Source organism: Pongo pygmaeus, chromosome 20 (genome assembly GCF_028885625.2).
Source record: "Pongo pygmaeus isolate AG05252 chromosome 20, NHGRI_mPonPyg2-v2.0_pri, whole genome shotgun sequence".
Taxonomy (NCBI): Eukaryota; Metazoa; Chordata; class Mammalia; order Primates; family Hominidae; genus Pongo; species Pongo pygmaeus.
In genome coordinates, this window is record NC_072393.2 from 59884203 (window position 1) to 59910818 (window position 26616).

Here is a 26616-nt window from a genome sequence, read left to right on the forward strand (position 1 = left end):
CAGAGTCTCACTCTGTTGCCCAGGCTGAAGTGCAGCAGCGTGATCATAGCTCAGTGCAGCCTCAAACCTCCTGGGCTCAAATGACCCTCCCACCTTGGCCTCCCAAAGTTCTGGGATTACAGGCTTGATCCACTATGCCAGGCCATTTTAACCTTTTTTTCTTGAGATGGAGTTTCACTCTTGTTGCCCAGGCTTAGAGTGCAATGGTATGATCTCCGCTCACCGCAACCTCCGCCTCCCGGGTCCAAGCGATTCTCCTGCCACAGCCTCCTGAGTAGCTGGGACTACAGGCACGTGCCACCACGCCCGGCTAATTTTGTATTTTCAGTAGAGACGGGGTTTCACCATGTTGGTCAGGCTGGTCTCAAACTTCTGACCTCAGGTGATCCACCCACCTCGGCCTCCCAAAGTGCTGGGATTACAGGCGTGAGCCACCGCGCCTGGTCATTTTAACCATTTTTACATGTAGCGTTTGGTGGCATTGAGTACATTCACATTGTTGTACAACCATCACCACCATCCACCTCCCAAGCTGGTTTCATCTGGCAAAACTAAAACTCTACTCACTGACTCCCTTTTCTCCTCTCTCTGCAGCCCCGGCAACCACCGTTCAACTCTGTCTGTATGAATTTGACAACTCTAGGCTCTTCATATAAGTAGAATCATACAATATTTGTCCTTTTGTGACTGGCTTATTTCACTTAGCGCGATGCCCTCAGAGCTCATCCATGTGGTAGCATATGTCAGAATTGCCTTCCCTTTTAAGGTTGAATGATATTCCATTGTCTGTACATGCCACATTTTCCTTATCAGTTCATCCACGGATGGACATCTGGGTTGCCTTCATTTTGGGACTATTAAATAATGCTGCTATCAACATGGGTATCCAAGTGACTTTCAATACCCTGCTTTCTGTTTTTTTGAGACGGAGTCTCACTCTGTCACCCAGGCTGGAGTGCGGTGGCGTGATCTCAGCTCACTGCAAGCTCCGCCTCCTGGGTTCATGCCATTCTCCTGCCTCAGCCTCCCGAGTAGCTGGGACTATAGGCGCCCGCCACCACGCCCGGCTAATTTTTTGTATTTTTAGTAGAGACGGGGTTTCACCATGTTATCCAAGATGGTCTCAATCTCCTGACCTCGTGATCCGCCCGCCTCGGCCTCCCGAAGTGCTGGTATTACAGGCGTGAGCCACCATGCCCGGCCTTCAATACCCTGCTTTCAATCTGTGGAGGTATATACCCAGAAGTGGCATTGCTGTGTCATGTTCTAAGGTTTTTTTAAGTGTTTGAATCCACTGATCATTAAGGACCCTATGAAGTAGGGGTTGATCCCGTAACACGGGATCCCACTCACACTCCTACTCTCTCTTAGTCTTACCCACATCAGCTTTCCACAGTCTACCCAGACACTCAAGTGTCAGGGACCCCCAATCCAAGCTAGTCACAAACTGGAAAAGGGGGAGCTAAAGATTGCTGATATTTGTAAATTCACACAAGAAAAACATTTAACAGGCCGGGAGTGGCAGCTCGTGCCTATAACCCCAGCACTTTGGGAAGCCAAGGCGGGCAGATCACTTGAAGTCAGAAGTTAGAAGCCAGCATGGCCAACATGGTGAAATCCTATCTCTAGTTAAAAAAAAAAATTAGCCAGGCGTGGTCGCAGGCACCTGTAATCACAGCTGTTCTGGAGGCTAAGTCAGGAGAATTGCTTGAACCTGGGAGGCGGAGGTTGCAATGAGCCAAGATTTCACCATTGCACTCCAGCCCGGGCGGCAGAGCAAGACTCCATCTCAAAGAAAAAAAAAAAAGGCATTTAATAAGCATCCTACGCACATGCAGCCCTGTGCATAAAGACCTAAGAAGATAAAGGTGAGTGAAACTTGGTCCCATCCTATAAAGAGCTCTGTTTGCCAAGAGAGCTGAGCATACAGGCAGAGAGGTGCAACATAGGTAAGAAGCACTACTGTTCATAGAAGGCAAAACATGGGAAGGGGAAGCAGAACCTGAGTCCCAAATAGAAAAAGAACCCAGGGCTGGGTTCGGTGGCTTACTCCTGTAATCCCAGCACTTTGGAAGGCTGAGGCAGGCAGATCACAAGGTCAGGAGTTCAAGACCAGCCTGACCAAAAAAGTGAAACACCATCTCCACTAAAAATACAAAAATTAGCTGGGTGTGGTGGCGCACACCTGTAATCCCAGTTACTCAGGAGGCTGAGGCAGGAGAATCACCTCAACCTGGGAGGTGGAGGTTACAGTGAGCCAAGATTGCGCCACTGCACTCCAACCTAGGTGACAGAGCAAGACTCTGTCTCAAAAAAAAAAAAAAAGAAAGAAAGAAAAAAGAACCCTGCAATCAACCTTCCAGGATTTGTAGGTATGTAGTCTCTAGGTGGCACACGCCACCATGCCTGGCTAATTTTTGTATTTTTAGTGGAGACAGGATTTCACCATGTTGGCCAGGCTGGTCTTGAACTCCTGCTCTCAAGTGATCCACCAGCCTTGGACTCCCAAAGTGCTATGACTACAGGCATGAGCCATAGTTCCTGGCCAATAAAATTGATAAATTTTTTGTAACGTTTAGTTAATTTATAGAAATAATCTCTATATTTTTGCTCTTGTTTTTACTTTGGGATTCAGTTGTCTCATCTGGAGAATCAAAAAGTTTATTGTCATTTTTAGCTTGTTTACTATCTTAGGTTCTTTGAACATGTTCATGCACATGTTTAAGATCTTTTAAATTGGGATTTATCCATTCTAATTTTTTTTTTTTCTGAACAAGTTCTCCATTCCTGTCTGAGATCACTTAGGAATAGAGAAAACAATTAGCCATGTATCATAGCAATGCAAGGATGGCTCAACATAGGCAAATTAATAAATCTGATATATCGCATCAAAAGAATGAAGGACAGGCTGTGTGTGGTGGCTCACACCTGTAATCTCAGAACTTTGGGAGGCCAAGAGAGGAGGATCACTTGAGCCCAGGAGTTCAAGACCAGCCTGGGCAACACAGCAAGACCTTGTGTCTAATAAAGTAAAAACAACAAAAACAAAAAGAAGAATGAAGGACAAAAACCATGTTTTCAGCTCAAAAGACCCAGAAAAGCCATTGACAAAGTTCAAGGCCGGACGCAGTGGCTCACACCTGTAATCCCAGCACTTTGGGAGGCCGAGGCGGGTGGATCACAAGGTCAGGAGTTCAAGACCAGCCTGGCCAAGATGGTGAAACCCCGTCTCTACCAAAAATACAAAAATTAGGGAGGCCGAGGCGGGCGGATCACGAGGTCAGGAGATCGAGACCATCCTGGCTAACACGGTGAAACCCTGTCTCTACTAAAAATACAAAAAAATTAGCCAGGCATGGTGGCGGGCGCCTGTAGTCCCAGCTACTCGAGAGGCTGAGGCAAGAGAATGGCATGAACCCGCGAGGCAGAGCTTGCAGTGAGCCGAGATAGTGCCATTGCACTCCAGCCTGGGTGACAGAGTGAGACTCCACCTCAAAAAAAAAAAAAAAAAAAAAAAAAAAATTAGCCGGGCATGGTGGCAGGCGCCTGTAATCCCAGCTACTCGGGAGGCTGAGGCAGATAATTGCTTGAACCTGGGAGGCAGAGGTTGCAGTGAGCTGATATCGCACCACTGCACTCCAGCCTGGGTGACAGAGCAAGACTCTGTCTCAAAAACAAAACAAAACAAAAAACAAAAACAAAAATCGGGCCAGGTACGGTGGTTCATGCCTGTAATCCCAGCACTTTGGGAGGCCAAGGCGGGTGGATCACCTGAGGTCAGGAGTTCGAGACCAGCCTGACCAACAAGACGAAACCCCGTCTCTACTAAAAATACAAAAAATTAGCCGGGCGTGGTGGTGGGCACCTGTAATCCCAGCTACTCAGGAGGCTGAGACAGGAGAATTGTTTGAACCCGGGAAGCGGAGGTTGCAGTGAGTGGAGATCATGCCATTATACCCCAGCCTGGATGACAAAAATGTGACTCCATTTCAAAAAAAAAAAAAAAAAAAAAAAAATGTATATATAAAAATTAGTAGCAGTTCTATACACCAATAATGAGCTAGCTGAGAAATCAACAAGTCAATCCCGTCTACCGTGCCTACAAAAAATAAAATACCTAGAAATAAAATTTAACCAAGGAGGAAAAAGACCTCTACAAGAAAAACTAGAAAACCCTGGTGAAATAACTTTAAAAGGACACAAAGAAATGAAAGGATAATTTCATGCTCATGGATTAGAAGAATTAATAATACCATTAAAATGACCGTAGGGCCCAAAGTAATCTACAGATTCAATGCATTTCCTATCAAACTATGAAAGTACCAAGATTATTTTTCACCAAATAGAAAAAACAACCTTGCCAGGCGTGGTGGCTCACGCCTGTAATCCCAGCACTTTGGGAGGCCAAGGCAGGCAGATCATGAGCTCAGGAGATCGAGACCATCCTGGCCGACATGGTGAAACTCTGTCTCTACTAAAATACAAAAAATTAGCTGGGCGTGGTGGTGCACACCTGTAATCCCAGCTGCTCGGGAGGCTGAGGCAAGGGTATCACTTGAACCTGGGAGGCAGAGGTTGCAGTGAGCCGAGATTGCGCCACTGCACTCCAGCCTGGCGACAGAGCAAGACTCCATTTAAAAAAAAAAGGTCGGGCACGGTGGCTCACGCCTATAATCCCAGCACTTTGGGAGGCCAAGGCAGGCGGATCATGAGCTCAGGAGATCGAGGCCAGCCTGACCAGCATGAAGAAACCCCGTCTCTACTAAAAATACAAAATTAGCCAGGCGTGGTGGCAAGTGCCTGTAATCCCAGCTACTCAGGAGGCTGAGGTAGGAGAATCGTTTGAATCCAGGAGGCAGAGGTCGCAATGAGCCAAGATCATGCCACTGCACTTCAGCCTGGGTGACAGAGCGAGACTCCGTCAAAAAAAAAAAAAAAAAAAAAAAAAAGAAAGAAGAAAGAAAGAAAAAGAAATAAAGCAAGAAAGAAAAGAAAGACCTTACAATTCATTTGGAAATAAAAAGAGCTCAAATAGCAAAAGGAATCCTGAGCAAAAAGAATAAAGCTGGAGACATCATGTTACCTGACTTCAAAACATATCAGAAGGCTCTGGTAACCAAAACAACATGGTATTGGTATAAAAACAGACATATGGCTGGGTATGGTGGCGAGCACCCATAATCCCAGCACTTTGGGAGGCCAAGAGGGGCAGATCCCTTGAGCTCAGGAGTTCAAGACCAGCCTGGGGAACATGGTGAAACCCCATCTCTACAAAAAATACAAAAATTAGCTGGGCATGGTGGCAGGCGCCTATAATCCGAGCTACCCAGGAGGCTGAGGCAGGAGAAGTGCTTGAACCTGAAGACCGAGGCTGCTGTGAGCCAAGGTCACCGTACTCTCTAGCCTGGGAGACAGAGCGAGACTCCGTCTCAAAAAAAAAAAAAAAAAAAAACGAAACCAGAAACAAAAAAAAAAAACCCAAACATATAGACCAATGGTACAGTATAGAAAATCTAGAAATAAATCCATGTGTGTACTGGCTGGCCGCCGTGGCTCACTCCTGTAATCCCAGCACTTTGAAAGGCCAAAGTGGGTGGATCACCTGAGATCAGGGGTTCCAGACCAGCCTGACCAACATGGCAAAACCCCGTCTCTACTAAAAATCCAAAAATTGGCTGGGCGTAATCCCAGCACTTTGGGAGGCCGAGGCGGGCAGATCACCTGAAGTCAGGAGTTCGAGACCAGCCTGGCCAACATGGTGAAACCCTGTCTCTACTAAAAATACAAAAATTAGCTGGACGTGGTGGCACGCACCTATAGTCCCAGGTACTTGGGAGGCTGAGGAAGGAGAATCTCTTGAATCCGGGAGGCGGAGGTTGTGGTGGGCTGACATCATGCCACTGCACTCCAGCCTGGGCAACAGAGCAAGACTCCATCTCAAAAAATAAAAATAAAAATAAGCCAGGAGTGGTGCCCACACCTGTAATTCCAGCTACTTGGGAGGCTGAGTGAGGAGAATCACTTGAACCTGGGAGGCAGAGGTTGCAGTGAGCCAAGATCAGGCCACTGCACTCCAGCCTGGGTGACAAGAGCAAAACTCTGTCTCAAAAAAAAAAAAAGAAATTTGGCAGGTGTAGTAGCGCATGCCTGTAATCCCAGCTACTCAGGAGGCTGAGCTAGGAGAATTGCTTGAAACTGGGTGGCAGAGGTTGCAGTGAGCAGAGATCACACCACTGCACTCCAGCCTGGGCGACAGAGGAAGACTCTGTCTCGAAAAAAGAAACAAGAAGAAAAAAAAAGAAATGATCCATGTGTGAGGGGTTGGATATCCTAGATGCCCTGATATGATGATCACTACCTACTCCATTCATGTATCAAAATATCATGTGCCCCATTAATATGTACAATTATTATGTATCAATTAAGAAAAAAAGTTCCCTTCATTGGCTGTTTTAATTTTATACCACCCTAAGTGAAATACTGCCACTTAGAAAGCTTAGCTGCAGAGTTTAGTAAATTATAGTGAAAAAACACACCTGAAGCAGGAGCTCTGCCGGGGGCGGGTGCAGGGCTGATGTGGAGTCCCAGCTTGTCCAACCAGTGGCCCATGGGCTGCCTGCAGCTCAGGATGGCTTTGAATGCGGTCCCACACAAATTCAGAAACTTTCTTAAAACATTACGAGTTTGTTTGCGATTTTGGGTTTTTTTCAGCCCATCAGCTATCATTAGTGTATTTTATGTGTATCTGAAGACAACTCTTCTTCTTCCAATGTGGCCCAGGGAAGCCAAAAGATTGGACACCACTGACTGTAGACAAATAAGGAGGCCACCTTCAGACAGAGCACTGTACACTGTTTTGTTTTTGTTTTTCTTTCAGATGGAGTCTCGCTCTGTCTCCCAGGCTGGAGTGCAGTGGGACCATCTAAGCTCAATGAAACCTCCGCCTCCCAAGTTCAAACAATTCTCCTGCCTCAGCCTCCAAGTAGCTGGGATTACAGGCACCCAACACCATGCCTGACCAATTTTTGTATTTTTAGTAGAGACAAGGTTTCACCATGTTGGCCAAGCTGGTCTCAAACTCCTGACCTCACGTGATCCACCTGCCTCGGCCTCCAAAAGTACTGGCATTACAGGCGCGAACCACTGAGCCCAGCCACAAAGTGACCTTCTAAAAAAAACAAAAAATCCTTTTTGCAAGACAAAAAATGCTCTCATGATAATTCTTTTTAATTGTTTTTTGAGACATGGTCTTGTTCTGTCACTCAGGCTAGAGTGCAGCAGGCTCAAGGCATCCTCCCACCTGAGCCTCCTGAGTAGCTGGGACTATAGTCACACATTACCACACCCAGATAATTTTTGTATTTTTGGTAGAGATGGGATTTTGCCATGTTGCCCACACTGGTCTTGGACTCCTGGGCTGAAGTGATCCACCCGCCTCAGCCTCCCAAAGTGCTGGGATTACAGGCGCGAGCCTCCGCGCCTGGCCCTAATATCTATGGTGGAAATAAGGAGATGATTACGGTATGATTTCACGCCTTCCACAGTTTATTGACATAAAAAGAGATTTTTTAAAAAAAAAAACATTGACAATGCTTAAGGAGGAGAAGAATAACACAAACACTTCATAGAATGCACTCTATAGGCAAAGTACGTTAACAGAATAGTGAGTGAGTTCCAAGTTTTTAAAGTCCTGTTGCTCACAGGATGGAGGAAGGACTATGTGAAAAGTAAAGTCTAATTCAAATTTGAGGTGAACCGGCTGGGTGCGGTGGCTCAAGCCTGGAATCCCAGTACTTTGGAAGGCCGAGGCAGGTGGATCACCTGAGGTCAGGAGTTCGAAGCCAGCCTGACCAACATGGTGAAACCCCGTCTCTATTAAAAATACAAAAATTAGCCGGGCATGGTGGTGGGCGCCTGTAATCCCAGCTACTCGGGAGGCTGAGACAGGAGAATTACTTGAATCCGGGAGGTGGAGGTTGCCATGAGCCGAGATCGTGCCACTGCACTCCAGCCTGGGTGACAGAGCAAGACTCCACCTCAAAAAAAAAAAAGTAGCCTGGGTGGTGCAGTGGCTCACGCCTGTAACACTAACACATTGGGAGGCCAAGGCAGGAGAATCGCTTGAGCCCAGGAATTCAAGACCAGCCCGAGAAACATAGGAAGACCCCGTCTCTACAAAAAATTTAAAAAGGAGTGGGTGTGGTGGCATACACCCGTAGTCCCAGCTAGTTGGGAGGCTGAGACAGGAGGATGGCTTGAACCCAGGAGGTTGAGGTTGCAGTGAGCTATGATCCTACCACTGCCTGGACAACAGAGTGAAACCGGTCTCAAAAACAAAACACAAAAAAACAGACAGCAGCATAGAAATAGGACTGGACGTGGCCGGGTGCGGTGGCTCACGCCTATAATCCCAGCTCTTTGGGAGGCCGACGCAGGTGGATCACTTGAGGTCAGGTGTTCGAGACCAGCCTGGCCAACATGGTGAAACCTCGTCTCTATGAAAAACACAAAAATTAGCTGGGCATGCTGGCAGGCGCCTGTAATCCTAGCTAATTGGGAGGCCGAGGCAGGAGAATGGCTTGAACCCGGGAGGCGGAGGTTGCAGTGGGCTGAGATTGTGCCACTGCACTCCAGCCTGGGCAATAGAGTGAGACTCAGTCTCAAAAAGAAAAAAAGAAAAAAAAGACCCCCTCTGTATGTTAAAGAATATTTTTAAAAAGAAAGAAAAGAAATAGGATTGGGCAAAACGGATCTGACCTAAAGGTCATAGACTGTAGGGGGCGGGCGGACGGGGATCCCAGCAAACCTGTCTCTCTTCATTCCTTCTGGCCTCTCTGAGCAGCCTTCCCTCCTGCTGGGCAGAGGGCAGACGTCTTTCTGGAATGAGGGTCATAGACCTGAAACCAAACAAGATAGGACAGGAATTCCTTTATGGTCAGTGTTTACAGGGAAGATGGAGGGAAAATTAGAGTCAGAGATTTTAGGTTTTATGGCAGGATTTGGGGAAAAGGGATTCTCGTGTCTTATGGCTCACTTTGGGAAAGACAGTTTCGAGTTTCTATGGCTAGTCTTCGGGAGAAGGAGGGTCAAGAAGAAACTTCCGCTTCTGAAGCTGCTTCGGAAGCCTTCGTTTTCAGGTTATCGGTTTCTGAGCCCTGATATTAGCCTGCCACAGTCTAAGCTTTCAAAGCGCCTGTCAAACTCTTGTGTATCTATGTATTTTAAAGACTAAAATGAACAGCTCACATATGGGGTCCAAGAGGAACGGGGAGTTCACTGCACGTTCTCACGTGTGAGATCTTTGTTGTTGTTGTTGTTGTTGTTGAGATGGAATCTCGCTCTGTCGCCCAGGCTGGAGTGCAGTGGCACCATCTCAGCTCGACTGTAACCTTCACCTCCCAGGTTCTAGCAATTATCCTGCCTCAGCCTCCCAAGTATCTGGAATTACAGGCGCGTGCCATCATGCCCCACTAATTTTTTTTTTTGTATTTTTAGTAGAGACAGAGGTTTTACCATGTTGGCCAGGCCAGTCTCAAACTCCTGACCTCAAGCAATCTGCCCACCTCAGCCTCGCAAAGTGCTGGGATTACAGGCATGAGCCACCGCGCCTGCCCTCATGTGTGAGATCTGATAAGAAGTCATGCACTAGAAGGAAGGGAAGAGTGTACTCCACAACCCCAAACAATCTGTTTGGAATCATTTCAAGCCTACATAACAAGAGTTTCGTAGGGAATTGGGACAGAGCATGGTCCCTAATAAGCCCCCCTAAATAATTCTCAAGTAACACCTCTCTAATGACGAAGGAGATTGAGGATTTTTTTTTGCTATGTTTATTGGCCACGTGGGTATTTTGCCTTTGTAAAGTATGTGTCCAAGCCTTTTGCCCATTTCTCCAGTGGGTAGTATTTCCTTTGGTTTTTTTTTGAGATAAAGTCTCACTCTGTTGCCCAGGCTGGAGTGCAGTGGCCTGATCTCAGCTCACTGCAACCTCTACCGCCTGGGTTCAAGCAATGCTCCTGCCTCAGCTTCCGAAGTAGCTGGGACTACGGGTCCGCACCAGCACACCTGGCTAATTTTTGTATTTTTAGTAGAGACAGGGTTTCACCATGCTGGCCAGGCTGGTCTCGAACTCTTGACCTCAGGTGATCCACCTGCCTCGACCTCCCAAAGTGTTGGGATTACAGGCATGAGCAACCGCGCCCAGCCCATTGGTTAGTATTTCTTTCTCTCGCTCCATTCCTCCCTCCCTCCTTCCCTTCCTTGCTTCCTTCCCCCTTTCTTCCTTTCTCTTTTCTATAGAAGTTATTTCTCTCTCTCTCTTTTTTTTTTTTTCCTGAGACAGAGTCTCCCTCTGTCGCCCAGGCTGGAGTGCAGTGGCACGAACTCAGCTCACTGCAAGCCCTGCCTCCTGGGTTCACACCAGTCTCCTGCTTCAGCCTCCCAAGTAGCTGGGACTACAGGCGCCCGCCACCACGCCTGGCTAATTTTTTTGTATTTTCAGTAGAGACAGGGTTTCACCGTGGTCTCGATCTTCTGACCTCGTGATCCGCCTGCCTCGGCCTCCCAAAGTGCTGGGATTACAGGGGTGAGTCACTGCGCCCGGCCTTTTTTTTTAAAACAGGGTTTCGCTCTGTTGCCCAGTCTGGAGTGCGGTGGCTCCATCTCAGCTCACTGCAATCTCCACCCACCGGAGTAAAGCGATTCTCCTGCCTCAGCCTCCCAAGTAGCTGGGACTACAGGCATGCACCACCGTGGTTGGCTAATTTTTATACTTTTAGTAAAGACAGGATTTCACCATGTTGGCCAGGCTAGTCTTGAACTCCTGACCTCAGGTGATCTGCCTGTCTCGGCCTCCCAAAGTGCTGGGATTGCATGCGTGAGCCACCGTGCCTGGCTGAAGTTCTTTACATTTTAGATATAATTCCCTGGTTGCACATATTTTCCCACTTTGTGGATTGCTTTTTTCAATTTCTCAATAATGCCCTTTTAAAACCAAAAGTTGGCTGGGCACGGTGGCTCACGCCTGTAATCCCAGCACTTTGGGAGGCCAAGGCAGGTGGATAACAAGGTCAGGTATTCAAGACCAGCCTGGCCAACATGGTGAAACCCTGTTTCTACTAAAAATACAAAAATTAGCTGGATGTGCTAGCGCATGCCTGTTATTCCGGCTACTGAGGACGCTGAAGCAGGAGAATCACTTGAACCCAGGAGGCAGAGGTTGCAGTGAGCCAAGATCGCGCCACTGCACTCCAGCCTGGGTGACAGAGCAAGATTCCATCTCAAAAACAAACAAACAAACAAACAAAAAACAAAAAAAAGAAGTCCTAGAAAAAAATAAAAAATAATAAAAACAGAAGTCCTGGCTGGGTTTAGTGACTCACACCTTTAATCCCAGCACTTTTGGAGGCTGAGGAGGGAGGATGGATGGAGGCCAGGAGTTCAACAGAAGTCTGAGCAACATAGGGAGACACCATTCCTAAAACAATCTTTATTATTTATTTATTTATTTATTTTGAGATGGAGTCTCGCTCTGCCACCCAGGCTGGAGTGCAGTGGAGCAATCTCGGCTCACTGCAACCCCCGCCTCCCGGGTTCATGTCATCCTCCTGCCTCAGCCTCCTGAGTAGCTGGGACTACAGGTGCCCACCACCACGCCTGGCTAATTTTTTGTATTTTTAGTAAAGACGGGGTTTCACCATGTTAGCCAGGATGGTCTCAATCTCCTGACCTCGTGATCTGCCCGCCTCGGCCTCCCAAAGTGCTGGGATTACAGGCGTGAGCCACTGCACCTGGCCTAAAAGAATCTTTAAATTGTCCATGAGTGATGGTGCGTGCCTGTGGTCCCAGCTACTTGGAGGCTGAGGAGGAAGGATCCCTTGAGCCTGGGAGTTTGAGGCAGCAATGAGCTATGCTCTTACCACTGCACTCCAGCCTGGGTGAAAGAGGAAGAAGATCCTTAATAGGCGGACCACGGTGGCTCACGCCTGTAATCTCAATAGTTTCAGAGGCCTAGGCGGGAGGATTGCTTGAGACCACGAGTTCAAGACCAACCTGGGCAACATAGCGAGACCCTCATCTCTATCAAAAGTTTGAAAAAGAAAAAAAAAATTGTAATGAAACAGAAGTCCTTAATTTTATTTTATTTTCTAAGACATCTTGTTATAGCAAGAAGTCCTTAATTTTAATATAGTCTAATTTATATATTTTCTTCATTGTAAAAATTTTTGGGTCCTATCTAGGAAATCTTAGCTTAATGTAATAAAGACATTCTTCTGTGTTGTCTTCTAAAAAAAAACATTGTTTTACTTTCTGATTTAAGGTCTGCAGTTCACTTGTATTTGATTTTTGTGTCTAGGATTAGGTAGAGTTAAGATCATTTGTGGCCAGCCATGATGGCTCTCGCCTGTAATCCTAACACTTTGGGAGGCTGAGGCAGGAGGATCTCTTGAGCCCAGGAGTTTCAGACCAGCCTGGGGAACATGGAAAGACCCTGTCTCTCTATTTTTTTTTTCTCAGTTAAATATATACTTTTAAAAAGATCATTTGTGGTGCTATAGTTGTGGGCGTTTAATTCGTCTTCATTACATTGGCTCAATGTAACCTCCACCTCCTGGGTTCAAGCGATTTTCCTGCCTCAGCCTCCTGAGTAGCTGGGATTACAGGTGCGTGCCACCATGCCTGGCTAATTTTTGTATTTTTAGCAGAGACAGGGTTTTGCCATGTTGGCCAGGCTGGTCTCAAACTCCTGACCTCCAGTGATCCGCCCGCCTCAGCCTCCCAAAATGCTGGGATTACAGGTGTGAGCCACTGCACCCGGCCCAGATCTGTCTAATTTTAAAGAATGTATGAAGATTCAGATTTAGGTTCCTGCTATTATGTTATGGGAAATCTTTTCCTAGTTTCTTCTGATTAATATAAATCCTTAATTTTATTTTTATTTATTTTTTTACTACAGTCCTCTCTCTTTTATTACTTTTTATTTTTCTTAATTTTAATATAATGAAAAGTTCAATTTTTCCTGTTATGGTTAGCATTTGTTTCTTCTGTTGAAGAGGTGTTTCCTGGCTGGGCGTGGTGGCTCACACCTGCAATCCTAGCACTTTGGGAGGCCAAGGTGGGAGGATCACTTGAGCCTAGGAGTTCAAGACCAGTTTGGGCAACATAGTGAGACCCTTGTCTCTATTTTTTTTTAAATTAAAAATTAAAAAATGGGGGCTGGGTGTGGTGGCTCACCCCTGTAATCCCAGCACTTTGGGATGCTGAGGCGGGTGGATCACCTGAGGTCAGGAGTTTGAGACCAGCCTGACCAACATGGGGAAACCCCGTCCCTACTAAAAGTACAAAATTAGCTGGGTGTGGTGGTGCATGTCTGTAATCCCAGCTATTCAGGAGGCTGAGGCAGGAGAATCGCTTGAATCCAGGAGGCGGAGGTTGCAGTGACCCGAGATTGCCCCACTGCACTCCAGCCTGGGCAACAAGAGTGAAACTCTGTCTCAAAAAAAATAAATAAATAAAAAATAAAATAAAAAAGAGGTGTTTCCCTAGCATGAAGACATGAAGCTCTTCTGTAAACTTCATTGTTCTGCCTTTAACAATTCAATCTACAACCCACTAGAATTAATCTTCCGTATATATAGCATGGGGTGGAGGTCAAACACCTTTTTTCCATATGGATGTTCAGCTGTCCCAGTGTCATTTATTTAGAAGACTGTCCTGGACCTGGCATGGTGGCTCACGCCTGTAATCTCAGCACTTTGGGAGGCTGAGGCAGGTGGATAACTTGAGGTCAGGAGTTCAAGACCAGCCTAACCAACATGGCAAAACCCCATCTCTGCTAAAAATACAAAATTAGCCAGGTTTGGTGGCGCATGCCTGTAATTCCGGCTACTCAGGAGGCTGAGGCAGGAGAATCCTTTGAACCTCGTAGGCAGAGGTTGCAGTGAGCCAAGATGGCACCATTGCACTCCAGCCTGGGAAACAAGAGCGAAACTCTGTCTCAAAAAATAAGAAAAAATAGAGGCCGAGGATGGCCCTGGCTGCCACCAACATGGAGACTTTGTACTGTGTCCCGTTCTTAGTGCTTGAATGTCCCAACCTGGAGCTGAAGAAGCTGCCCTGGTTGCACATGCCATCGGCCATGACTATGTGTGCTCTGGTGGTGGTGTCTTACTTCCTCATCACCAGAGGAATCGTTTATGATGTTATTGTTGAACCGCCAGGTGTTGGCTCTATGACTGATGAACAAGGGCATCAGAGGCCAGTAGCTTTCTTGGCCTACAGAGTAAGTGGACAATATTATTATGGAAGGACTTGGATCCAGCTTCCTGTTTACAATGGGAGGTTTAGGTTTCATAATCCTGGACCGATTGAATGCACCAAATATCCCAAAACTCAATAGATTTCTTCTTCTGTTCCCTGGATTTGTCTGTGTCCTATTGAGTTTTCTTCACGGCTAGAGTATTCGTGAGAATGAAACTGCCGGGCTATCTGATGGGTTAGAGTGCCTTTAAGAAGAAATCAGGCTGGGCGCAGTGGCTCACGCCTGTAATCCCAGCACTTTGGGAGGCCAAGGCAGGCGGATTATCTGAGGTCAGGAGTTCGAGATCAGCCTGGGCAACACGGTGAAACCCCGTGTCTACTAAAAATACAAAATTAGCCAGGCGTGGTGACACATGCCTGTAATCCCAGCTACTCGGGAGGCCGAGGCAGGAGAATCACTTGAACCTGGGAGGCAGAGGATGCGGTGAGCTGAGATGGCGCCATTGCACTCTAGCTTGGGCAACAAGAGTAAATCTCCGTCTCACCAAAAAAAAAAAAAAAAAGAAAGAAAAAAAAAAAAGAAGAAATCAGTGGATACTGGATTTGCTCCTGTCAATGAAGTTTAAAAGGCTGTCCAATCCTCTAATATGAGATGTAGAAAAGAATGAAGAGCAGCAGTAAAAGAAATATCTAGTGAAAAAACAGGAAGTGTACGAAGCTTGGACTAGAATTTCTTCTCGGTATTAAAGAGACAAATTTATCACAGTATTTTCTTTTCCTGCTGACCATATTACTATACCAACGATGATGACTGGCATTTTCTTCTTAGTTTTTCATTTCTTTAAGAAAATATAGGCCAGGCGCGGTGGCTCACTTCTGTAGTCCCAGCACTTTGGAAGGCCAAGGCGGGCAGATCACAAGGTCAGGAGTTCCAGACCAGCCTGGCCACCATGGTGAAACCCCGTCTCTACTAAAAATACAAAAATTAGCCGGGCATGGTGGCGGGGTGCCTGTAATCCCAGCTACTTGGAAGGCTGAGGCAGGAGAATCACGTGAACCTGGGGGGCGGAGGCTGCAGTGAGCCTAGATTGCTGCCACTGCACTCCAGCCTGGGCGACAGAGTGAAACTCTGTTTCAAAAAAAAGAAAGAAAAGAAAATATACTCCATACCTACAACTATAATAGCAAATATAGTGATTATTTTTTACAACCCCCTTAACACTTTTTGGAGATGACATTTCTGATTTTCAGAAATTAACATAAAATCATGATGCAAGATTCCATGAGCCGAGAACTCTGGACAGCTGGTCAGCTTTACCTACGGAGCTTTGGCTTTAACTAGAGCCTGTGATGGTAGATTATTTCAGATAGGTATGTAAGACTGTTGCCTGAACAATAACATGTATGAAAGGAGCAGAAATAAATACTTTTTCCAATTAAAAAACAAAATAAGAATAAAAAAAATCACTACTATGGGCATGGTAGCTGATGCCTGTAATCCTAGCACTTTGGGATGCCAAGGTGAGTGGATCGCTTGAATCAGGGAGTTCGAGGAGTTGGAGACCAGTCTGAGCAACATAGCAAGACCCCGTCTCTAAAAAAAAAAAAAAAAAAAAAAAAAAAATAGTACTAAAGACTCAGAGATAGAAAAATGGAAATTATTCATATTGCCTCCAGATTTTTTTTTTTTTTTTTTTTTTTTGACAGAGTCTTGCTCTGTCACCCAGGCTGGAGTGCAGTGGCACGGTCTTGGCTCACTGCAGCCTCTACCTCCCAGGTTCAAGCAATTCTCCTGCCTCAGCCTCCCGAGTAGCTGGGATTACAGGCATACGCCGCCAAACCCAGCTAATTTTTTGTATTTTTAGTAGAGACGGTGTTTCACCTTGTTAGCCAGGATGGTCTCGATCTCCTGACCTCATGATCCGCCCGCCTTGGCCTCCCAAAGTGCTGGGATTACAAGCATGAGCCACCGTGCCCGGCCAGTAGTCTTTTATCCTTGCAACCGATTCATCTTTTCTAGGGAAATGGAGACCTTTCACTTTCATGTCCTTTTTTATGTCCCCGTTGATTGCATCTCTGCCTCCATTCTGTTGATCGGAATGACATTGACTTAATTTGGGTTCTCTAAAGCGGACACTGATATAAAGGCTTGAGTTCCAGAGGTTTATTTAGAATGTGATCCTAAACCAAGAGGGAGGTAGCAGGGAGAGTAAGACAGGGAAGGATGGGGAGCCAACACCTTATCTAAGGACATGTTGAGGCCAGGTGTGGTGGCTCACGCCTGTAATCCCAGCATTTTGGGAATCCGAGGCAGGCAGATCACAAGGTCAGGAGTTCGAGACCAGCCTGGCCAACATAGTGAAACTCCGTCTCTATTAAAAATGCAGAAAACAGGACGGTGCAGTGGCTCACGCCTGTAATCCTAGCACTTTGTGAGGCCGAGACGGGCGGATCACCTGAGGTCGGGAGTTGGAGACCAGCCTGACCAACATGGAGAAACCCCGTCTCTACTAAAAATACAAAAATTAGCCTGGTGTGGTGGCGCATGCCTGTAATCGCAGCTACTTGGGAGGCTGAGGCAGGAGAATCACTTGAACCTGGGAGGCGGAGGTTGCAATGAGCCGAGATCGTGCCATTGCACTCCAGCCTGGGCGACAAGAGCGAAACTTCATCTCAAAAAAAAAAAAAAAGAAAAAGAAAAAATTAGCCGGGCCTGGTGGCAGATGCCTGTGGTCCTAGCTACTCAGGAGGCAAAGGCAGGAGAATTACTTGAACCTGGGAGGTGGAGGTTGCAGTGAGCCGAGATCACGCCACTGCACTCCAGCCTGGGTGACAGAGTGAGACTCTATCTCAAAAAAAAAAAAAAAAAAAGGATAAGTTGCTGAAGTCTGTGAAGTGGACAATGAGGGCTTGATTCCTTTGAAGCCTGTTGAAGACTGTTTACGCTTCCTCTTATCATCCCCTGCCTCATCCCCTGTCACAGAGATGAAAGGCTGGGACATTTCTGTGCCAACTTTCATCCCACATTGGGTGAGGGTTTCCCTGAGACATGTTGACTTCCTGCAATTCAAAGCTACTTTCTTCTTTAGACAGGGTCTCGCTCTGTCCCCCAGGCTAGAGTGCTATGGCGTGATCTCGGCTCACTGCAAGCTCCGCCTCCCGGGTTCACGCCATTCTCCTTCCTCAGCCTCTCGAGTAGCTGGGACTACAGGCACCCACCATCTTGCCCGGCTAATTTTTTGTATTTTTAGTAGAGACAGGGTTTCACCGTGTTAGCCAGGATGGTGTCAATCTCCTGACCTCGTGATCCGCCCACCTTGGCCTCCCAAAGTGCTGAGATTACAGGTGTGACCCACCGTACCCAGCCTATTTTCTTCTTTAGACAGGGTCTCGCTCTGTCCCCTAGGCTGGAGTGCAGTGGTGTGATCTTGGCTCACTGCAACCTCTGCCTCCTGGGTTCAAGAGATTCTCCTGCCTCAGCCTCCTGAGCAGCTGGGATTACAGACATGCGTCACTATGCCCGGCTAATTTTTTGCATTTTTTGGTAGAGACAGGGTTTCACCATGTTGGTCAGGCTGGTCTCGAACTCCTGGCCTCAAGTGATCTGTCTGCCTTGGCCTCCCAAAGTGCTGGGATTACAGGTGTGAGCCACCCGCCCGGCCAAAGCTATTTTCAATTTTTAATTTGTTGTTGTTGTTGTTGTTTTGAGACTGAGTCTCACTCTGTTGCCCAGGCTGAAGTGCAGTGGCACGATCTCTAAATTTTGTATTTTTAGTAGAGACGGGGTTTCACCTTGTTGCCCAGGCTGGTCTCGAATTCCTGACCTCAGGTGATCCACTCGCCTCAGCCGCCCAAAGTGCTGAGATTACAGGCGTGGGCCACCATGCCCGGCCTGCCAAAGCTATTTTCTATGGGATAAATGACAGCAGAAAGGACCTAGAGCAGAATACTAAAAGATGTATGGCATGTGCATGAGGTGAGACTATGGTAGAATCAAGTGAGTCTCTGCTTTCATGAGACTGAACAGTGAGGCTCAGGTTAAAATTAGAGGTGTACAAGAGAGTATGATATGGACATCTGCTACTGAACAATCCTTGTGCTTCTTGAAAATGCTAATTTCCGTATTTTTTATTTTTATTTTTATTTTTCAGATACAAGGTCTCACTGTGTCACCCAGGCTAGATTGCAGGAGCACAATTAAGGTTCACTAAAGTCCCAACCCCCTGGGTTCAAGCAATCCTCTTGCCTCAGCCTCTGGAGTAGCTGGGACTGCAGTTGCGTGCCACAGTGCCCGGCTAATTTTTTTTATTTTTTGTAGAGGCAAGGGCTTGCTATGTTGCCCAGATTGGTCTTGAACTCCTGGCCTCAAATGATCCTCCCACCTGTGCCTCCCAAAGTGCTGGGATTACAGGCATAAGCCACTGCACCCAGCCTCATTTCTATATGTAAGTTCATTTAGTCATTAAGTCTTTAAGGCAAGATCCAGCCACGGTCTATATAAAATTTTCAACACAGGCCAGGCACGGTGGCTCACGTCTATAATCCCGGCACTTTGGGAGGCTGAGGTGGGCTGATCACTTTAGGTCAGGAGTTCCAGACCAGCCTGGCCAACATGGTGAAACGCTGTCTAATACAAAAAATTAGCTGGGCATGGTGGTCAGCACCTGTAATCCCAGCTGCTAGGGAGGTTGAGGCAGGAGAATTGGTTGAACCTGGAGGTAGAGGTTGCAGTAAGCCAAGATCGCGCCACTGCACTCCACCCTGGGAAACAGAGCAAGACTCTGTTCCAAAAAAAACAAAAGGCAATCTTTCCTAGAAAAAAATATTTTCTGAACATTCTTAGGCATGCATTTGTATACTGCTATAGCTATTTAAAATTTTCAATACAATATGTTTACCAGAGCAAACTACAATCCTCATTGTTATGTGGGCCCCCAAACCATTACTGATACTCATCTGTTTCCCCCACGTCTTCTACATTTCCTCATGGTGGGCCAGTACTTCATTTTTTGTAACTCATTTGCCTGCTGGGGTGACTCAGGCCTTTGTTTCTGAAAGATCTGAGTCCGGTGTTGCTAGGAAGGAAAAGGTTAGCTAGTCTATAATCCATTCTTTCTCCCAACCTGGTGATGTCTGAGGAGACATGCCTTGGTCAAACTTCTTTGTAAACATGCTAATCAGATCTCATGGTATTTATTAGAGGAAAACAACCAGAGATTCTTATCTGTGAGATGCTTTCAGCAGGATATACTTGTTCTTTCTTGATGTCTTGCAGTAAGCAAGGAATTTAGGGGTTTATGGGCATGAGCCACTGGAAAATGTCAGCGACACATATTTAGTTATCAGAGAGAGAGAGAGGGGGGCTGGGCGTGGTGGCTCATGCCTATAATCCCAACATTTTGGGAGACTGAGGCAGGAAGATGACTTGAGCCCAGAAGTGTAAAATCAGCCTAGGTAACATAATGAGACCTCGTCTTATTAAGAGTCTTATTCCACCCTCCCTTGGTGTTATCTCAGTTACTGTGCTTTTACTGGGCTGTGGTTGTGCAATTTCCTGCTGGGCATGGGGAATTCTCTGAGTTCCAGACAAGAACCTTCCTGCCCCAATATGCAGCAGCAACCCAGTTTCTTCATAATGCTCGTGGTTGATTATGCGTGCCCGCCAACTACCTCATTTCTCTGCCCAGTGCTTAATCAGCCTGAAGAGCCCACAGTCACCAGGCAGAAAACCTTACTGTGTTTCTTGGTGAAAGTGTTCCCGCTTCAAAAATGAAGACATCGCGCCAGATAAGGTTTGGGGACAAGAAGCACAATTTCTTCAAGTGGGTCCCTAGACAGGATATTGATAAATGCCAATTCTATTTCACTCCCTGGTAGCTACACCTGTGTATTCTAACTACTAGGGTCACAGCCCCTTATATTGACTGTTGGTTATATGCAAATATTGCATCTTAGAGGACAGCACCCCAACCCCATGGGACTGGGCTGACACTTCAGTTCAGCCCTTTAAAAAGCCATTCCTGGGCCGAGCACAGTGGCTCACACCTGTAATCCCAGCACTTTGGGAGGCCAAGGCGGGCGGATCACGAGGTCAGGAGATCGAGACCATCCTGGCTAACATGGTGGAACCCTGTATCTACCAAAAATACAAAAAAAATTAGCTGGGCCTGGAGGCAGGCGCCTGTAGTCCCAGCTACTCAGGAGGCTGAGGCAGGAGAATCGTTTGAACCCAGGAGGTGGAGGTTGCAGTGAACCGAGACTGTGCCACTGCACTCCAGCCTGGGCGACGGAGTGAGACTCTGTCTCAAAAATAATAATAATAAATAATAAATAAATAAATAAATAAAAGGCCATTCCTGGCCGGGCATGGTGGCTCACGCCTGTAATCCCAGCACTTTGGGAGGCCAAGGAGGGCAGATCACCTGAGGTTGGGAGTTTGAGACCAGCCTGAGCAACATGGGGAAACCCTATTTCTACTAAAAATACAAAATTAGCCTGGCATGGTGGCACATGCCTATAATCCCAGCTACTTGGGAGGCTGAGGTAGGAGAATCGCTTGAATCCGGGAGGCAGAGGTTGCAGTGAGCAGAGATTGCACCATTGCACTCCAGCCTGGGCAACGAGAGTGAAACTCCATCTCAAAAAAAAAAAAAAAAAGCCATTCCTGGCCCGGCGCAATGGCTCACGCCTGTAATCCCAACACTTTGGGATTACACTTGCCAAAGTAAGTGAATTACCTGAGGTCAGGAGTTTGAGACCAGCCTAACCAACATGGTGAAACCCCGTCTCTACTAAAAATACAAAATTAGCTGGGCATGATGGCAGGCGCCTGTAATCCTAGTTACTTAGGAGGCTGAGGGAGGAGAACCTCTTGAACCCAGGAGGTAGAGGTTGCAGTGAGCCAAGATTGCGCCATTGCACTCCACCCAGGGAGACAAGAGCAAAACTCCATCTCAAAAAAAAAAATAAATAAATAATAACCATTATGTTACCCCATGCTGGCAGCTCTTTCTGTATAAGGTAATAAATATGCGATGTAAAGACTGTATTTCATATTAATGCACAGATTGTTGTACCTTTTTTTTGAGACAGGGTCTTGCTGTGTCACCCAGGCTGGAGTGCAGTGGCGCAATCTTGACTCACTGCAACCTCTGCCTCCCAAGTTCAAGCAATCCTTCTGCCTCACCCTCCTGAGTAGCTGGGATCACAGGCGTCTACCACCACGCCCAGCTAAACTTTGTACTTTTTTAGTAGAGATGGGGTTTTGCCATGTTGCCCAGGCTGGTCTCAAACTCCTGACCTCAGGTGATCTGCCCTCCTTGGCCTCCCAGAGGGCTGGGATTGCAGGCACGGGGAGCCACCATGCCCAGCTGTTTTTTTGTTTTGTTTTTTGTTTTTTTTTTGAGACAGAGTCTCACTCTGTCGCCCAGGCCAGAGTGCAGTGGCTTGATCTTGGCTCACTGCAACCTCAGTTCACTGAAGCCTCCCAGTTTCAAGCCGTACTCTTACCTCAGCCTTCTGAGTAGTTGGGATTACAGGCGTGAGCCACCGCGCCCGGCCTTTTGTTTTGTATTTTTAGTAGATACGGGGTTTCACCATGTTGGCCAGGCTGGTCTTGAACTCCTGGCCACAAGTGATCCACCTGCCTTGGCCTCCCAAAGTGCTGGGATTACAAGGATGTTAGAAAATGGCTGGTCCTAGTGGCTTACACCTACTCGGGAGACTGAGGCAGGAGAATCGCTTGAACCTGGGAGGCGGGCATTGCAGTGAGCTGAGATCGGGCCATTGCACTCCAGCCTGGGCGACAGTCACAAAAAAAAAAAAAAAAAAAAAAAGAAAGAAAGAAAACACATCAATTCCAGGAAATACAAATCAGATGAGATTGGGCATGTTCCCGGTGGTATGGCTACAGAAACAGGAAGCACAAATCAATCACCTCCACCACTGCCCTCTCCAGGGGAAAGGATCAAATGTAATCAATTTACCACTAACTAGTCAGTCATTCCCCTTAAAGGACAATAGCAGATCAAGGTCTCATCACGGGCCTATTTTTTTTTTTTTTTTTTTTTGAGACAGAGTCTTGCTCTGTCGCCCAGCCTAGAGTGCAGTGGCACCACCATAGCTCAACCTTCTGGGCTCAAGTGATCCTCCTGCCTTAGCCTCTGGAGTACTAGGACTATAGGCGCATGCCTCCATGCCTGGCTAATTAAAAAATTTTTTTTGTAGAGACAGGATTTGGCTTTTTTACCCAGACTCATCTCAAACTCCTGGCCTCAAGCGATCCTCCCGCCTCGGCCTTTCACTGGTACTCTTATCACAGGCATGAGCCAGCGTGTCTGGCCCTAATCACAGCCAGAAACTCCCAGGCTGTGATAATGAGCTCAGCTTTCGTGAGAGACAGCTCATGCTATTAGGCACATCCCTCATCTCTTCTCCTGCTACCCTGCTACCGCGTCTCCATTCATGGGTGCATTACACAAGCAGTGGTCTGAGGATAGAGCCTCAATGATGCCCACTACACAAGGCACCCTCTTTTCCTGGTTGCTCAGGATCTTCTCTGTGGTGAGCACTCCCTGGAGAACATCAACATGAGACACAGAGATCGCATGCCACTGCCTCTTCTCATAATTCCTTTTTTTTTTGAGAGGGAGTCTCACTGTGTCGCCCAGGCTGGAGGGCAATGGTGTGATTTCGGCTCACTGCAACCTTCACCTTCCAGGTTCAAGCGATTCTCCTGCCTCAGCCTCCCAGGTAGCTGGGGCTACAAGTGTGTGCCACCACACCCGGCTAATTTTTGTGTCTTTAGTAGAGACGGGGTTTCACCATGTTGGCCAGGCTGGTCTGGAACTCCTGACCTCAGGTGATCTGCCCGCCTCAGCCTCCCATAGTGCTGGGATTACAGGTGTGAGCCACTGTGCCCAGTGCCCCCCCTTTTTTGTGTGTGTCAGGGTCTCACTGTCACCCAGGCTAGAGTGCAGTGGCATAATCTCGGCTCACTGCAACATCTGCCTCCAAGGCTCAAGTGGTCCTCCCACCTCAGCCTCCTGAGTAACAGGGACTACAGGCACATGCCACCAAACCCAGCTAATTTTCTGTATTTTTGGTACAGACGAGACTTCACCATGTTGCCCAGGCTGGTCGCAAACTCCTGACCTCAAGCGATCCACCAGCCTTGGCTTCCCAAAGTGCTGGGATTACAGGTGTGAGCCACCGTGCCTGGCCCCAACTAATTTTTGTATTTTTAGTAGAGATGGGTTTTCACCATGTTGGCTAGGCTGGTCTCAAACTCCTCACCTCAGGTGATCCACCTGCCTCTGCCTCCCACAGTGCTGGAATTACAGGCATAAGCCACCACACCCCACCGTGAGACCCCCATCTCTACAAAAAAACTTTTTAATTAGCTGTGCATGGTGGCAGGCACCCTAGTCCCAGCTACCTACTTAGGAGGCTGATCGCTTGAGCCCAGGAGGTCAAGGCTGCAGTGAGCTGAGATCACAGCACTGCACTCCAGCCTGGGAGACAGAGGGAGACCCTATCTCCAAAAAGAAAAAAAGATTAGAGATTGTGCCCCAGGCACAGATCATATTAATCCCAGTGATATTCTGGGAGTGGTGGCCAGACTCCTTCCCAGGACTGGTCTTCCGGTTTGGCAACGAGTGTTAGTCAAGGCGTGAGGTTCTCATGGGCTGTCTCAAGCACTCTGTTCGACATCTTTTCACTGTCTCCCAGGCTGGAGTGCAGTGGCATCATCTTGGCTTACTGCAGCCTCCGCCTCCAGGGTTCAAACAATTCTGGTGCCTCAGCCTCCCAAGTAGCTGGGATTATAGGCGCCTGCCATCATGCCTGGCTAATTTTTTTTTGTATTTCTAGTAGAGTCAGGGTTTCACTATGTTGCCCAGGCTGGTTTTGAACTCCTGACCTCGGGTGATCTGCCTGCCTCGACCTCCCAAAGTGCTGGGGTTGACTGCCCCTGGTCCCACTGTGGCATATCTTGACTTCTCAGCCTCCAAGGTGATTCTTTAGGACACACCAGTTTAATCCCTCTAAACATGGCAACAGAGCCAGCGGTTTCCAGCCCTATTTGCGCAGTAGAAGGATTATTTACAAATCCTCATACTTAGACTCCACCCGCAGAGATTCAAGTGAAGCCGAAGGCATTTTCTTATAATCCTGAGAATGATAATATACAGCTGTGGTTGAAAACCACCACTAAGACTTGTAAACTTTGTTCATTCAAGTCTTCTTTTCTCTCCTTAAAAGCAGGCTTATCCTTGAGGTGTGCTTTTTCAGACTCCAGTGAGCATCACTGAGAACATTTAATTAATATACTGAGGCCTCTCTCACAAGAGGAAAGGAGTGGAAGAACTCCTGGAGAAGGACTTGGAAGAGAGAGATGTTTTTCTTTCTTTCTTTCTTTTTTTTTTTTTTGGAGACAGAGTTTCACTCTTATTGCCCAGGCTGGAGTGCAATGGTGTGATCTTGGCTCACTGCAACCTCTGCCTCCCGGGTTCAAGCAATTCTCCTGCCTCAGCCTCCCCAGTAGCTGGGATTACAGGCGCCTACCACCAAGCCCGGCTAATTTTTGTACTTTTTTAGTAGAGATGGGGTGTCGCCATGTTGGCCTGGCTGGTCTTGAACTCCTGACCTCAGGTGATCTGCCCACCTCGGCCTCCCAAAGTGCTGGGAGTACAGACATGAGCCACCGTGCCCGGCTGAGATGTTTTTCTTAACACAAAAAGTTTTTGTCCGGGTGCAGTGGCTCAAGCCTGTACTCCCAGCACTTTGGAAGGCCGAGGCGGGGAGATCACTTGCAATCAGGAGTTCAAGATCAGCCTGGCCAACGTGGCAAATACAAAAATTACCTGGGCATGGTGGCACTTGCCTGTAATCCCAGCTATTTAGGAGGCTGAGGCAGGAGAATTGCTTGAATCTGGGAGGCGGAGGTTGCAGTGAGCTGAGATCAAGCCACTGAACTCCAGCCTGAGCGACAGAGTAAGACCATCTCAAAAATAAAAAAAAATTTCTAAAGCAAGCACTTGGGCTGTTCTGATGTCAACATACAGTAGCTGGCCCTACCTTTAACCCAGGATAAGGGGCAAAAATATACCCAACGATATAAGTAAGCAAAGTTGCTGGGTGCAGTGGCCCACGCCTATAATCCCAGTGATTTGGGAGGCTGAGGTGGGAGGATTACTTGATCCTGGAGGTTGAGACCAGCCTGAGTAACACAGTGAGACCCTGTCTCTGAAACCTAAAATAAAATAAAATGCCACTGTACTCTATCCTGGGCAACAGAGCAAGACCCTGTCTCAAATATAATAGAAATAAAAATAAGCAATCTGTGGGTTTAGCATCTTTGGACTAATGGTACCAGCATGAGGGAAAGCAGGTCTTTGTAGCTCTGATAACTGAACTTTGACACTTCTTAGTGTTTTCTTCTAACTGTGGTGATATACGAATAACATATAATTAACCATTTAAAAATAAGCGGTTCGGTGGCATTCAGTACATTCACAATGTTGTGCAACCACCACCTCTAGGTAGTTCTAAAACTTTTTCTTTCTTTTTTTTTTTTTGAGACAGAGTTTCGCTCTTCTTGCCCACGCAGGAGTGCAATGACACAATCTCCGCTCACCGCCACCTCTGCCTCCCGGGTTCAAACGATTCTCCTGCCTCAGCTTCCCAAGTAGCTGGGATTACAGGCATGTGCCACCACACCCGGCTAATTTTGTATCTTTAGTAGAGATGAGGTTTCTCCATGTTGGTCAGGCTGGTCTCAAATTCCTGACCTCAGGTGATCCACCCGCCTCGGCCTCTCAAGTGCTGGGATTACAGATGTGAGCCACCATGCCTGGCCCCAAAACATTTTCCTAACTCCAAAATAAAGTCCCATAAGCAGGTATTCCCCACTCCCTCCTCCTCCCAGCCTGTCCATCCACAAATGAATGGATTAAACAAATATGGTTTATCCATACAATGGAATATAATTCAGCTGTAAAAAGGGGCTCGGCGTGGTGGCTCACGCCAGTAATCTCAGCACTTTGGGAGGCCGAGGCGGGCAGATCACTTGAGGCCAGGAGTTTGAGACCAGCCTGGCCAACATGGTGAAACCAGGTCTCTACTAAAAATACAAAAAGTAGCCAGGCATGTTAGTGCACACCTGTAATCCCAGCTACTCAGGAGACTAAGGCACGAGAATCACTTGAATTTGGGAGGCAGAGAGGTTGCAGTGAGCTGAGATCAAGCCACTGAACTCCAGCCTGAGCGACAGAGTAAGACTATCTCAAAAATAAAAAAAATTTCTAAAGCAAGCGCTTGGGCTGTTCTGATGTCAACATACAGTAGCTGGCCCTATCT

General features: G+C 47.2%; 1 protein-coding gene and 1 pseudogene across 2 annotated transcripts in view; both read left to right on the forward strand.

Annotated features, from left to right (window-relative positions):
- The window catches only part of DPRX (divergent-paired related homeobox), a 51787-nt gene that overhangs the window by 15862 nt on the left and 9309 nt on the right, over positions 1-26616 (forward strand). The window lies entirely within an intron of this gene.
- On the forward strand, positions 14024-14499 carry LOC129020880 (oligosaccharyltransferase complex subunit OSTC-like; annotated as a pseudogene).